Genomic DNA, 16,654 nt, shown 5'->3' with positions numbered 1-16,654 from the left:
TGATTAGTAATTCAGTCCCATTACAAATGAAATAAATAAAAGTCAGAATAGACCCCAATATTAAGAAGAGTTTTCCATTTAAGATAAATTTAAAATACATGCTAGATTAAAATATTTAAAAGATGTGTATCTATGCAATTGTAGTGTTTTTGTGGGGTGGGGGTGTTTATTTTATATTTGAGATCGGGCTCAAGTGCCTATATATAGGGCTCGCTCGCTTTCCGGTTTATCTCCACGAGGTGTAGGTCACATTTTTGATTCACAGATATTTGCAAGTCACATATAACGTTGTTATTGTTAATACATATGATAGATTACCTAAAGTGATTTGGTTTGTTACTATTCTTTTGGGAATCACTTTACAGTAAACATTATTCGGAAAGGGTTAATGTTCATGAGTAATGTATGATTGTATCTTGTTATTTCATTTCCTTGTTTGATTAAAATCTAATTACTATACGTTTCATTTAACAAACTTCCGTTTGGTGTACTATTATTTTATAAGATGTAGTCACTTGAACGTTATAAACCAATGAGAAAAATATTCGTCAATGAAAGTGTTCCGATTTAAACTTTGTATAGGTATAGATATATTAATTTAGCTAAATAAACTGATCACAACAACAAATCTTCTACCTAGTGCAGTCTAGATCTAGGAAACTAACGATACATTCAAGCGTCGACATTAAGCAATGGTGAACGTAGAGTTGACATACGGGAATGGGAATCAATAGAAAATCGTCAGTTACCCATATAGAAAGGCATCAGTTTAAACCTATTTAAAAGCCTAACGCTTGCAACGGATATGGTCGACACAGCCTTGAACACGAAAGAAGATCTTCACTACCTCATCGGTGCTAATATTATCTTGACGTTAAAAGGTGACAATCCCTGTGTTAACATAAGGAAATACTGGTAACCCGAGAATGAAGAAAACCTCATACCTACCAACAAGGGGATTTGCCCCCGTCCTCTCAAATATTTAAATCTGAAATCACATGCGAGTAGCATTGAAAAAGCGTTTCCGAACTTGAAAACACCTTAGCCTGTTTCCTTCAAGACGATCATCAAAACCAGCTAGGGATGCTTCGTTGTGCCATGTGTAATCCCTTAGAATACCAGAACTGGTGAAACAACTATAAACGAGATGTGCCGTATATTTTAAATGTGAAAACTGTATAAATTGTGTGTGACAATCACAGCCTTTATGTATTGTAAATCGTTATTTTTTTTCATTTTGTAAATTCGTATTAAGTATATATATTCTAATAAATATATGTATCAAACATGAGTGCGATATTTTTTGTTACATCATCATAATTCACCACCGGGGTACGATTAAATTACAAATCGATGGTTGACAGAGTTGTGTATCAAGTAAATGGTGAAATTTAATCTCTTAAGTTTTTAAATACGTCAGTAGATTTGAAACAGGATGTTTCCTATCAAGAACTGTCTAGATCTAGAAATCTAGACACGTTAATGGATATACATAATAAATAAATGAATATATCAACTATAAAGCGTAAATCAATAAATGGATAATGCAAGAGGATTTCCATAAATGTAAAATGCGGAGTATAAATTCATTGAAAAACTGTCTCTCCCCTCCTCGTCTTGTGTATACCCCGATGTCGAAAACCAATACGACACATCGGAGGAGAGAGGGGGAACAGGGTGGTGATTCTTTTGTTTTGAAATCATAGCAAAACACTGGTGTCAAACCCGGATTACGTAATCTAAGGAAGGGGGAGATAGGGTATAGATATACTACAGACGCAACATAAACCATTCGCTATTTCCAATTAAAATTATGTCAAAGGATGATGTGACATACGGCCCCCGGTAAATTGACAAAAAATTAAGTATATAAATTTTACTCTAATTTTTGCATGCACTTAATCACTGACATGTTTACCCTCATAAAATACTACTTTTACCGAAAATAGAAACATAATTTGGAAGATATATGTCTATTTCGAGTAGGGGTACCATGTTTACATACAATTCTCATTGAATTTTGGCCCCGCCCCACTCTTTGAAGCCCTTAAAATTACGAGCGCAAGTAGATACATTTTTCTCCTTTGACTGGTCACTGTATTTTATTGAAATCCACCTATATGTGAAAGAAGGAAAATGTACCTAACTGCGCTCACATGTTGTTTTTAAAAAATTGTAAAATCTAGCTGGCCTTTCCCATTATGACCAGATAGACGAAACCATTTTTTCTGACCTGACGTAAGAATAAATTCATATGCTAATCGAGGCACTGGCGATACTTTCTAACTGACCAATCAGCTAAATGAGTTGCATTACTAGTGAGTACCACAAAAATACTAAGGACATTTTATGCTTGGAAAAAAGGTTGTATTTTTTACCTGCTTTCCGATAAACAATTTTTTATGCATTCGAGTCAGAAATTAGACACGGATCTACAATTTCCCAGCTCACATTTACAAACAATTGATTTATAAATATACATAGTTCAAAGTTTGTAAAGCGTTTGATGGGCAATTCGCTAGGTCTACACGTATTCCCGAGAATCAGTGAATAGAAGTTTCATGTGCATATCTTGACCAAAAACGGTAAACACTGAGGTTCCAAGCGTATTATTTTGTATAACTAGTCTTGGCTGCCCATTAAAAGTTTGAAATGTAGTAGAGATATTGTGTAAATTGACCTAAACCACGTACCTGTGATAAAAAATAAACATGTAGTAAACCAGCATGTTTTGTCGTTCTGTCATCGGATTGGACAATTGTTCTCGGTAAGCGACTATGTGCGAAATAATAACAATAGCCATATAAGGTAGATTCCTCGGACATGCATATCCCTCTATTGTACTAAGACCCGCCTATTCTCTTTTCATAAAAGAACATATTGTCACAAAGCAGGCCGAATTTTGCTGTCATAGGGTCTAAAAAATCATAGATAATGCAGTAATCCTTATAATTAAAAATGTGTCGGAACTATTTGAACTATTCAAAAGGCGTTGTATTTATTCACTCATGTTTGAAAACTATCAAAATCGTTGTAGATTAAATATAATTCGTCGTAGAAAAAGGGGCCCTGGATAGCAGTTATGTCACATCATCCTTTTCTTTTTCACATTTAAGATGCAAAAATAGAGAATGAATCAATCTGTAAATCAATAAAATATACTGATAAAACTAAAACATATTCCTGACCCACCCTCCCCCGTACAATTATATAAGTCATCGAAGTCCAAAACTGACCACCCCCTAACAAAAAATACTATAGTTTACTATATTTTACTATAGTAAATCAAAGTGTCAAAGTTATCACTATAGTAAATCAAAGTTTTCAAAGTTATCACTATAGTGTCATAGTGATCACTATAGTAAATCAAAGTTTTCAAAGTGATCACTTTAGTGTCAAAGTTATCACTATAGTAAATCAAAGTTTTCACCATAGTAAATCAAAGTTTTCATAGTGATCACTATAGTAAATCAAAGTTTTCATAGTTATCACTTTAGTTAATCAAAGTGTCAAAAGTTTTCACTATAGTAAATCAAAGTGTCAAAGTTATCACTATAGTTAACTATAGTAAACTGTAGTTAACTATAGTATTTTTTGTTAGGGACCCTTTTGAGACCTAAAACCGTGTAAAGATGCTAGACAAGATGCTGTGGATTTTGATTATGATTCCCCTGTTTGTAAAGCGGGCGGACGAGTTTTGGAGTAAGATGTAGGCTATTCTAGGAGCAAGAGATGATGAAACATCGGGATATGGAGGTGGTACAGATCGCCTATCTTACCCAGGGTGAGGATCTGACAGGTTTTCCGCGACTGTGAATGTTCCTTGTTGTGGAGTCCTTAGTGTCGTGCGATGCAATTGAAAGAAGTGAAAGAACAGTTGTTGGGCTAAACGACTAGATGTGTTAGGTAAAACACTTGTTTTCTATTACTAACTGAACGTAAATGAAATTAATTTTTTTAATCACCAAAATTTAAAATAAATACTAGTATATTTATTGTTATTTTAATTTCTTAAAAGGAGACTCAAGGATCCCAGCGAACAGAACCGACAACAACCACATCCACTGTGACCACCACTTTCAGTGAGATTGCCGCCCTGTCATTTTGTAAGTATACACATTCAATAAAAATTATAATCATAAATCTAAAAAAAAAAACTATAAACTATTTTATTTTACTGTTTAATTTTCACATGTAGATAAGCCCTGGATTTATGCCATCGGAATTGCCTCGAGTTTATTTGGTTTGATCACATTAGGCCTGTGTATTGTTTGGTTTAAGAGACGGTGTAGGAAACCTCGCCGTACAATAGACATTGAGCTCGAATCTGTCAGTTCAACAACAGAGTTCGACTATTCACTAATGAGAGAAATTAAAATTGACAAATTGCAGTGGTGTGTGTGCTATACAAAGTGATGGCGGCGATGCAGATTGGAGCGAGACAACACCGTCGGCAAAACCGGCAACCTATTCCTGTTGTGGATGAGGCACCAGCCCCACTACGACGATCGCAGCGACAGAGACGTCCACCGAATCGACTTGTGTATGAAATGTAGACTCTTTACTACCACCACTGTTCACATATTAGGTTTTAAAATAGACTCTTTAGTGATACCAATAGTTTATTGTATTTTTTTTTAACTCTAACTGAACCAGAATTGAATTTTTGTTCATTTAAAATTGTAACGAAAGAAAAGATTATAACATTTGAAGAATAAATATTTTATTTAAAAAATGACTTGTCTTTATAAATATAAACAGAGGAAAGTGAACGAATATTTGAATAATATGGTCCAAAAGTACTGATTATAATTTCCGTATGATCCTCCTTGGTTCCAGCTCCGTTTTATGTCACCTGAGTCACCCAAGTGACCTATTGCTATCTCTTTTCGTCCGTCGTCGTGCGTGAATATTTGTACATTTTCAGCTTCTTCTCGGAAAGGGCTGAACCAATTTCAACCAATTTTGGGATATCGCATCTATGGGTGGCGGGGAACAAAAATTGTGAAATGCGTGACCCCTCCCCCCTTGGGGCCTGAGGAAAAGGGCTAAAACCATCAAAATTAATGTGCAATCTCTAAAAATCTTATTTACTCATGGACATCAAGCAGTCAAACTGTTAGCATGATTGTAGTTAGCATTGAGCCATCTACCTAAACTGGTCGGCTGCGTGGCGCAGTGGTTAGAGCGTCTGCTCTAGAGTCGCGAAGTAAGTAGTTGATCCTTACGTAGCGGGTTCGAATCCCACTGTGGGACATGGAGACCGGTGCTTCGGATGAAACCGTATAAACGGAGGCCCCGTGTCGCAGTAGGTGCTGGCACTGCCTCACTGCTCAATGGCCGTAAGTGCCGAGTATAGGACAAAATTTGCAGCTCTCCACCGGCAAGTGGTGGCGTCTCCATATGGGTGAAATATTCTCGAGAGGGACGTTTAACAACATACAATCAATCAATCTACCTAAACTGTGAAATTCATGGCCCCAGGGTCAAGGGTTCCGGTGCTAGGGTGGGGCTCTGTTGAATATATAGTGAAAATGCATTATTTCTTTTAAAATCTTCTCTGCTCCTGGGTATTAAGCTGATAAACTAAGTGCATAGTTATGACAATCTAATTAAAATTAGATGTTCCGAATCCGCTACCGCTTCTCAAACATCTAACAACTCTCATTAGGGGTCACGTCAGAGCGACCTTTCGATAATGAATAAACATAAAAATTTTGGCCAATCAGATTCAACCTTCTGTATACATTCTAAAATTAGTTCCACGGCTACATCTTTACATTATTGATGCTCAGTAGACTGTCTTACGTTGAATTAAAGTAATTTTGGTATAAATTGAACGTATATAGTCCGCCAATCTGGTATTCTTACCTAATTAAATAATGCAAACGAAAATGCACAAACTACATGTATACATGTACGTCTATACATTCATATGTAGCACGGTCTTTACCATGCATATTTGTTTACTACGAAACCCCTCGGGCGTTTAGGTTTGGCAGTTAAAAAAGAAACGCATACGAACTATAAGCCAAGATTTCAGAGACGGCGATTTCATTGGGTATTCGAAAGGTCGCTCTGACGTGACCCCAAATGGGATGTTGTTAGATGTTTGAGAAGCGGTAGCGGATTCGGAACATCTAATTTAATTAGATTGTAGTTATGATGAGCAAAGGTGCCTTTTCCAAAATTGTGAATTTCGTGGCCCCAGGGTCAGGGGTTCTGGTGTTAGGGTGGGGCTCTATGGATTATACAGTGAAAATGCATCAATTTTTTTGAAAATCTTTCCTGTTCCTGGATATTATTTAAATAAACTAAGAACATGGTTATGATGAGGAAGGGTGCCTCTTCCAAAATTGTGAATTTTATGGCCCCGGGGTCAGGGGTTCTGCTGTTGGGGCGGGGCTCTATTGCTTGTATAGGGAAAATGCATAAATTCTTTGAAAATCGTCTTCCCTATTCCTGGACATTATTTAAATAAACTAAGTACACGGCTATGATAATGAAGGTCGCCTCTTCCAAATTTGAGAATTTCATGGCCCAAGGGTTAGGGTTCTGGTGTTAGGGCGGGGTTCTATTGATTATATAGTGAAATTCATTAATTCTTTGAAACTATTTTCCTCTTCTCCTGGATATTAAACCAATGAACTATGTTCATAGTTATGATGAGGCTGGGTGCCTCTTCCAAAATTTGAATTTCATGGCCCCTGGGTCAGGGGTTCTGGTTTTAGGATTGGGCTCTATTGATTATGTAGCGAAAATGCATTAATTATTTGAATATCTTCTCCTCTGCTCCTGGGCATTAAACTAATGAACTATGTACATGGTTATGGTGAGGAAGGGTGCCTCTTCCAAAATTGTGAATTTCATTGCCCCTAGGTCAGGGGTTCTGGTGTTAGGGCGGGACCCTATTGATTATATAGTGAAAATGCATTAATTATATGAAAAAATCTCCTCCTCTGCCCCAGGGTATTTTACCGATGATCTAGGTACATAGTTAAGATGAGCAAGGGTGTTTCATCCAGAATTGTAAATTTCAAGGCCCTTGGGTCAGGGATACCGGGGGATGGAGGTTCTAATGATTATATACTGAAAATGAATTAATGCTTTGAAATCTGCTCCTTGGTATTTATCATACATTTATGATGAGCAAGTGCCTTTTTTTTTAAATTGTGCATAAGTCCACAAGGTAAGGGGTACCTGTGCGGTGTGGCACTACAGATTATATAGTGGAAATGCATTTTTTCATTGTTCCTCTGCTCTGCATCTCTGTATTAAGAAATCAAACTAAGCATTGCTAAGTGTATAATTATGATGAGCAATGGTGCCTCTTTCAGAATTGTGAATTTCTTGTCCTCTAGGTTAAAACATGAACCAAATTCAATTGTTGGAAAATTGTTATATGATACTAAGGTGACCTATAAGGCCCGTGGGCCTCTTGTTTAAATTATTCAATTCAGTCTCCAACTTTGTAATGCGTTCTTCCGAGTTGCTTTGTTCAATAGTCTGAAAATTTTAAAAATACACGAAGTTTACAAATCGTAGAATGTGAGGAGATATTAATTAACTTATATGACGGAGACAATCGGAAGTAATGAGCTGACAGCAATTTACGGGAAGAAACGTATAATAAGTAAAATACCAGGGGATATGCTTGTAATGAAAATCAACAATTTTATAAGAAAGAGTGAAGATTTGTTTACAAATGACATTACAAACTTCCGGAAAAAGCGAAAAGTTGTATGTATATCCTAGAAAGACGGATATACATAGGTGTAATAAGTTTGAAAGTAAGTAAATAAATACTTCCTACTCAAAACTACATACATTATTTTAATTTGAAACCATGGAGTTCGCACGTTCCCGATGCGTTAAAAAATTTACTTGTTTCAAAGAAAAGAGATCATCGTAAGAAAACCGTGCATCTCGATTTATGTGAAAGAGAATGTTCAGCTTGTTGAAAGAAAATTAACAGGAAAGATAATTTTGAACGTCACGTACGGACATGTAAAAGTTCGTTAAAGTGTCCCCACTGCGAAAAATATTTCAAACTGTCTTCTCAACGTCGACTTCATATACAGAAAGATCACAGAGACAAATTATTTCAATGTGTTAAATGCAAAAAGAAGTATTTAACCTTAAGAAACTTTCAACAAAACAATGAAAGATGGGAGGCATAAGTAAAAGTATATAAAAAAATTAAACTATTTGCACTTGATGACGTACTCTCCAATACATCGATCCTTTGTATGGGACTGTCCATGGACTGTGAAAAATAATTTAAACAAATTAATTTCTAAGAACACACAAACCTAAGATTTTATAAGTTTTTAGTGTATTCTATTAAATAAACAAATCTAATGAATGGAAAGGATCTACATACACTTACTTTCCCAGACCCAGACACTAATCTTTTCCTAATCATTCGGATTGATTGTATGTTGTTTTACGTCCCATTCCAGAATTTTTCACTCATAAAGAGACGTCACCATATACCGGTGATGAGCTTCAAATTTTGACCTTTACTCGGCACTAAGGGTCATTGAGTAGTGAGGGATCTTTATCGTGCCAACGCCTGTCGTGACTCGGGGCCTCGGTTTTTAGGGTCTTATCCGAAGGACCCGCAACTTTCACTTCAAAGTGCCGAGCGCATGGTGAAGGAACAGTTGCTACCCCTTTCTTATCGACTTAGGTCAGTTGCGGCCGAGATTCGAACTCGCGACCTCCCGATCTCGAAGCGAGCACTCTATCGACTGGGCTACCCTGAACGGTCCTAATATTTCGGAAAACAGGTCCTTTGGATGTAGATGCCACCAACACTCGAGATTATAACCACACGTCATTTGTCTGTATTTTTAAAAGATAATTAATATGAGTTGTATAAAAATAGATTACAATGTTAAATATATTAGTTTAAAGAATCGTTTAGTTGAGTTTAAAGCATTACTAGCTGTATTTTCGGTTCGGAATTTTTTTTGAAAACATTCAATTTTCAATACCAGAAAATGTGATTGTTAATAAAAACTTTTTTAAAACTATTTACGCGCCTGTGAAAACAAAATGAGTTTTATAACGTCACTTCCAAAAAATAAATAAATAAAAAACGAATAAAATAAAATAAGCTAAATATTCCGTAGCTTAGGACTTTTGTTTAGATCTATGAAAATTTCTTTTAGTTCTATCAATTATAAAGTTTTATGTCATATACAGAATTACCGTAAATAGAACAATTTTAAACAACAAAATAAAAAAAAAAATACAGCTCACATATAACCTAAAGGACATTTTAAAATCTCTCTTACGTTTGAAGCCATGCTGGGAACACGTCCAGGGACTGAGTTTTCTATGTCGACAAAGTTGTGCATTTATAGGAGTAATCATTCCTTAGATCGCTAACATAATTATAAACAGTTACATGTTTCTTAAAAGTTTTATTTCTTTCTGCTACATAATATGAAAAGGAACTTGTAATACATTAAATCTTCATAAGTACCAAATTCAAATCCGTGAAGTATTTAATAGCTTTATCTGTTTGCTTATTAAACAATCAGGTTCAACGGGATAAACGGTCATGATGATTAAACATCGATACTTAGCATGTCACTTACTTGTCAATAGAATTACTATATCGATAGGGATGTATGCCACCGTAACAAATGTATATGCATACATAATACATGATCAATAACCACTTCAACGATTAGCCTTTGATAATAGATAGTCCTTTGTTCATTATAACTAGGGAGTTTTTTTTACCTATAATTTTCTTATATTTGAAATCTGATGAACTCTTTGATTAATAAAAAAAATGAAAAGGGTTTATTTAAAGATTTATTCATCTATAAGAACGAAAATACAGAAAATTTATCATTCAGTCATCAACAAAATAAAACTTAAAACGTACAAATTAGTACTTATGTTTTAAACTTAATATTTCAATGACTGCATATATTAATTATTTTTTATAGCACGCTAAGAAAAGAGATGATTTGCCATCAACAAGTCGTCCAGACGATCAAAATGAGCTAGGGGAAATGTTAATTCATATTTCATGTATATCGTAATAAAGAACACACAGTACATGTTATTTTCAAATTGCAATGTTTTTTAAGCACGCTGTCTGAGAAAAGAGATGATTTGCCATCAACAAGTCGTCCAGACAATCTAAATGAGGTATGGGAAATGTTTATTCATATATTTTATAAAGTTATAAAGAACTCACAATGCATGCTATTTTCTTCTCTTTTTCTTCTTATTTTCAGGAATCTGTTCCTGAATTAACCTACCGCACTTGTCAACAAACTTTTAATTGTAGGAGAACTCTTTATCTTCATCAAATGGATGAACGTTTTCAAGTGGGGGCAGAACAATTACAACCCAGGCCATGGGAACAAGGGGGGGAATATTGATAACAAATTGAAACAAGTGTATGAAGCAAATAGTTCTATTATTTTAAGAAGACACCAGGAGGGAAATGTTTGTAGTGTTTATAATTTTCACACTGATAATCAATTTTTGGTCTCGGAAATCATGCAAGCAGCAAATGAGTCAATGGGGTTCGATTTTCATCATTTTGATTGGTTCTGCTTGTAAAGCGATTTGCTCCGCATTCTTGTAGTATAAATCGGGTTCTGTAACTATTCCTTTAATCAACAAGATGGGATGTAGAGAAGGATTTAGAAGAAGGTTAAAGGAAAATGAAGATAGATTAGAGGAGATGTATAGAAACCCGGGAGCTTATCTGTCTCGTTGTCGTCAGCGAGATAGGTGACGGAGACCTCTGGGCTACCGTAAGAAGAGACAGGGTGTACGAGTCCCCAACAATCCCGATGCATCAAGAAGACTTGTCGCCGCCCATACCAGTTGTGACCCTCCCACCTGGAACGGAGATTGTTCCGAGTTGGGGCATAAGAGCTAAAACCATAATTTTAAATAGATACCCAGTGTGTTTGGAGGAAAGCGAATTAGTATATATATATATCAAATTCTTAGAAAAGGTACCTCTATTACAAACGAAATGAGAAACATGATGACATGATATCACTTTTATTTTGACACTAACAATTTTTTAAAATGTTTTGGTTGTTCATTTTAAATTTAATTTTCGATTAATCATCGTAGTAATTAACTTCATCCTTGCTTTCTTCTTGAAATAAAGGGGGGGGGGGGAATCTTCACCATAAGTATTTGTGATTATAATTACAATTAAATATATTAAAATTATAATCACAATATACAGTTTAACGCTTGTCACATGATCATTTCACTGATGTCTGATAGCTAAAATTTTTAAGAAGGAATTAGTATGTGACTTTTTAGATTTTTTTAAAAACATGGACAGAACCAACAGTTCCTCTACAGAACTTTGGAGTTTACTGGGAAATAAAGTTCCTAAATCAGAAATCGTTAGCTTTTGTTAAATGAGTATGTGGTTTACATTATAATAATAATCTCCATTGTAAACTTGTCTCTACAAAATGGTTCTACGGAGCTGTGGATTTCCCTGCTCAGCAGTGCCATAGATTGCGTATTACTTAATCCCTCCTTTAAACCGGATAAACTACAAGAATACTTAAATAGAGAAATAAAAAAATGAAAGAGATGTCTATACAATTTCAACCATGTTCAAGTATGTGTATTAGTGGACAAACAGAATGTGGGAAGACAAGATTTGTGTATCGATTGTCAATTTATTTAGATGAGATGTATGCAGGGGAGTCTCCTAAAACAAATTGTCTTGCTGCGGAATACATCAACCTCTTTTTGACGACATGGAACGACGTTTTTCGAATCTGAAATTACATGACAGACAACCATCTACTGAAACGATAGAAGAACTCACCTCAGAGCAAGAGCACACATCGTTTTAGACGATTTAATTCATAGGGTCGTACAAAATGCGGACATGGAAGTTTTATTTATCCAAGGCTGTCATGACTATTATGCTCGGCATGTGAGGGTTCTCTCTCAAAAAAAATCGGCGTTCTGCATCATTGGAGACTTTTCCATACTTTTTTCTTTTTCTTTATAAAAGAACTTTATTAAGCTCTTCTCATAGTATGGTAAAGACGACCTGGGAATGTAACTGTTAATTTTTTTAGGCCAACCCCACCACTTAACTAAGACTTGGTTGCCTTTATATCTTACGACCTTCTGAATTCTACACACGGTATCGTCAGTTATAATTACTTTTTGAAGTTCTTCGTAAAAGGTGCCCTCAACATCTTCTCCGTCGATGTCTTGTAATTAGTGAATAGGTATCCTATGTTTGGTTGAACGAGACTTGACGATAAGATGCTTACCGGTCTAACGTTCGTCGTATTCGCCATCAAAAGGTTTGCGCAATTGAGATATGCGTTCAGCATTCAGTAAGTATATTACACTATTGAAGTAAAATTGCATACAGTTCTTGTATTTTTCCGTGTATTTAGAGTATTTTTTCCACAAATAACTAGAATCTAAAGGTTTTTTCCGTATATTTAGACAAACCGTAAATATATATTAGCACTGAAGTGACAGCTTTAATGATACTTTTGTCCTGTATGTTAGCACACAGTGTCAATTCTTCCGATACTTTTGTCCTCTTATGTCATAAGGTACGCCATTCGGAGAGAGTGTCAACAACCTCGAATTGAGATCGAGTTCCAATCCCTTCCGGGGTTTGATGATGTGGTAATGAGAAAATTAAAAAAAAAAAATGTTTGTAGTATTCAACCTTTTTTGGAGAAAACTACGTGGACAACGGATTCATGATGACCACCCAATGGGACAATCTCCTCGTCCACCAACACCTCCACCCGTCCCTCAGCCTAACCCTCCACGCACATCTCCACCCGTCCCCCAGCCCAGGCAGCTGCGCCGTTCTATAAGGCTTATACGATCTCCGAATAGTTCAGACGTAGATTGAGTTTTTAATTTCACCAATAATTTACAATAAAAGTTACAAAACAGTTAAGATTTTAATCATAACAGAAAATGTCTGAGGACAATATTGATAATTTGATAATCTCCATGACACTTTATTTCTATCCAGTCTTAGTACTTTAACAACTTAGGGGGAGGGGAATTATATGACAAGTTTTATTTATTTATATTTAATTTTTTTTCAATAAAAGGTGTTGTATATGTTATACCTGTCAACAATTGGAATGCTGTATGCGATGCTTCCGTTTGCTACATGACAGCAGGTGCCCGCTCTGTCGAAGTGGAACTCCACTCCACCATGTAAATTTTTAAAACTTGATATTCATTCGTGCGCCGCCGAGTGGGGAATGGGTTTTAACTAAAGCAAATTTAGATAACATCCGTGTGTATGATTCACCTTAGATCTATGCACCTCAAAAACGTGCACCTCAAAGTATCATAAAAACGATCACTCTGTACTACTTGTATTAGAAGTTTGAACATAAGTTTATATTAATGTCAACGTATTTTCAAACATAATTGTGGGATTATACTAGATCAGAATTTTTATATAAGTAAATGCATTTCATTATTTATGCATGTAAAAAGTACTTTTATTTCATTTACAAATTGTGGCTGTTATTGACTCCACACCCAGATGACTAAGTTTAGGCGGGATTTATTATTTGTCTCTTGTAAATGAGTATAAATGCATGGTTTGTCACTTTAACGATCATATAACAAACACGTTTCTGAAATACAGATTAAACAACAAATTAATGACCGAGAAAATGTAATACATTTATGAAAATCAATTTATTGAATGTATATATACATTTTGCATAGTTGAGAAGGAGAATACTCTTCTCTAATGAGGGGAGTGGGGAGGTGCACACCCATTAACTCCACCAGCGTCGGTTCAGGAGCCTGCAGACACGGTAAATATATTTTATATTCTCGCTAAAGATCAAAAACAAAATAGTACCGTACCTTGCATATCTGTTTGTGGTGTTGACAATTTATCTCAGAAGTATTCTTTGCTGCCGTTTTCTTACTTGAATAATTTATCCCTATGTTCCTTGTAGACATGTAGTCTGCGATTTTATGAAGACTTGAAAGTGTAGTCACAATACAAACATTTGTTTAGCATCAAAGACTTGAATGTCGACGAACATTGTATATTCAACAGATGAATATAACCATTCCCTAGTGGGCGGTGGTCAATTACAACCTTGGCCGTGGGGGAATGGGTACCCACGATAGGGAGAAGGTGATAGAAATGATGAAATATTAAAGCAGGTCTACGAGTCGAATGCCTCGTTAATACTAAGGTTTTGCCAAAGGTCAAGATGTCCAAAAATTTATTTTTGCAATAGCCCCAAAACTATGTGAGGTATAAAGTTAAAACTTTTACAGTTTATAAATATATCATTGATTAACAGATAGAAAGTATCACTTGAAAACAAATATTTAAAAAGAAATATTTTTTGAGAAAAAAAAGTATCAAAAAATGCATATTTTTTAAAAAAAAAATGCACCTGCTTAATTATGTACTTTTAGTGAAAACCATCATTGCAGAAATGATATATGTTTATCAATGAAGGGCAAGTTGGACGTGAATGGTTTCTGAGAGGCTGTTATTGAAAGCATGACATGTATAAAGACAAGACCCCTATAAAATCCGCCATTTGCAATGTACTTTCGGTTTCAAATCTTAACATTTGGACAAAATGAACAGGGAAAACAACTTTCCAGAGGCTATCGATGTCCAACTTGCCCTTCATTGATAAACATATATTGTTTCTGCAATGTTGGCTTTCACTAAAAGTACGGAATTAATTAGGTGTATTTTTTTAAAATATATGCATTTTTTTTAAAAGAATTTTTCTCGATAAATATATTTTTTAAGTATTTGTTATCAAGCGATACCCTCTATCTGTTAATCAATGATATATTTATAAACTGTAAAAGTTTTAACTTTATAAACCGCATAGTTTTGGAGCTATTGTAAAAATAAATTTTTGGACATGTTGACCTTTGGTAAAACCTTAAGAAGACACCAGGAGGGAAATGTTTTTAGCGTATACAACTTTCCGATTAATAATCATTTTACCGTTGCCGAAACCGTGCAAGCAGGAATTTATGACCCTTAAGATAAAGCCTTTCGTTGAGTTAAAGGAAACGACCTTCAACCATTACACAACAAGTCGAGATAATTACACATATTCAGCAAGGATGTTTACAAGCTGGAGATCGAAATCATCTTATTCCATTTCAGGCGCGGATCCAGGAATTATTTTTCCAGGGGTCCACCCAAGTCAAAAAAAAATCTAACCCTGAAATCTGTTGACAAGCAAAGAGAAAAAAAAAGCGTAAACTCGTCCAACCATGAAAAACCTAATTCGTGGAGGGGGGAGGGGGGGTATTCGTTGACCTCTAATGCTTCATACCTATGTCTTTTCATACCAACGTAACACAAATCCCCGTTTTCGAGGGGGGGGGGGGGGTCGGTCACTTTTTACTGTAATGTATAAATTAAACAACATTGCAAATTCCAAGAGGGGCCCGGACCCCCCCCCCCCCCCCGCCCACGACAGATCCGCGCAAGGGTTTCATACTCTTCTCTACTTTTCAAAGGACACAATTCTAAATCTAAAGGCTCGGCGCTAATACCGTCACCCAAAACTTTTCGTTTACGGTAAAATTCAGTGAAACCATTCCTCACTTGACGATAAGTACATAAACTGTTATTTCGAAGTTTGAATCCCATATTTACACCATGATGCGTTTTCTGAGTTTTTAATACATTTCGAAATGTAGTAAGAGGGGCTCTGAGTCTTCCCTTTGAGATACCTTTACAAGAAAATTTAAGTTGGGTCACCAAACAGGGTTTAATGTGGCGTGATTTTCTCAGTCTACATTTCTTTGCCCTTTTAACTAAGCGCTATGCCGCAATTATTGTGTTGGATTGCGTCTCACGCCTTCGAGGTGAGACGATGCAAGTCCGATTATTTGATCGCCTTGAAACTCAATTTTGAAGAGTTCAGGCGCCCTGCGATCGTTTCGCATGATCTTGCATATGCGGAACTATGACATCAAAAGGAATATCCGTGGTATAAAAGAGAGGACTCATCACCGAGAGTTTTAAACAAGAGGCCCATGGGCCACATCGCTCACCTGAGTAACTTTGGCATGCTGTTCTTAACCAGATTTCCCCTTTGTAATACCTATTGTGGCCCCGCCCTACCCCCGGGGGTCATGATTTGAACAATTTACAATCTACACTACATAAGGATACTTCCACATAAGTTTCAGCTTTTCTGGCATAGTGGTTCTTGAGAAGATTTTTAAAAGATTTTTCCTATATATTTCAATGTAAAACTTGGATTCCCTATTGTGGCCCCGCCCTACCCCCGGGGGTCATGATTTGAACAATTTACAATCTACACTAATTGAAGATGCTTCCACATAAGTTTCAGCTTTTCTGGCCCAGTGGTTCTTGAGAAGATTTTTAAAGATGTTTCCTATATATTTCAATGTAAAACATGGATTCCTATTGTGGCCCCGCCCTACCCCAGGGGGTCATGATTTGAATAATTTACAATCTACACTACCCGAGGATTTTTTAATTGTTTTTTTTTTTGGGGGGGGAGGGTATCATTCTTACTAATCATAATAAATTAGTCGGTGCTCACTGCATTTTTTTTTTCACTTCTCAACTAGTACATCTATCAAACCTATTTCGAGAAAA

General features: G+C 35.8%; 1 long non-coding RNA gene across 1 annotated transcript in view; it reads right to left on the bottom strand.

Moving 5' to 3' along the window:
• The window catches only part of LOC133198813 (uncharacterized), an 801,505-nt gene extending 785,054 nt beyond the window's left edge, over positions 1 to 16,451 (bottom strand). The window contains exon 1 of the long non-coding RNA XR_009722598.1: positions 16,151 to 16,451. This is a non-coding gene — a long non-coding RNA (uncharacterized LOC133198813). The remainder of the gene's footprint in view (positions 1 to 16,150) is intronic.
• Between the last annotated feature and the right edge of the window lie 203 nt (positions 16,452 to 16,654).

The sequence above is a fragment of the Saccostrea echinata genome, unplaced genomic scaffold, assembly GCF_033153115.1.
Source record: "Saccostrea echinata isolate AGI-Se365-2 ecotype Australia unplaced genomic scaffold, CSIRO_AGI_Sech_v1 ptg000033l, whole genome shotgun sequence".
NCBI lineage: Eukaryota > Metazoa > Mollusca > Bivalvia > Ostreida > Ostreidae > Saccostrea > Saccostrea echinata.
Note: the sequence above shows the minus strand (reverse complement) of the source record. Positions and strands in the feature narration are given on the sequence as shown.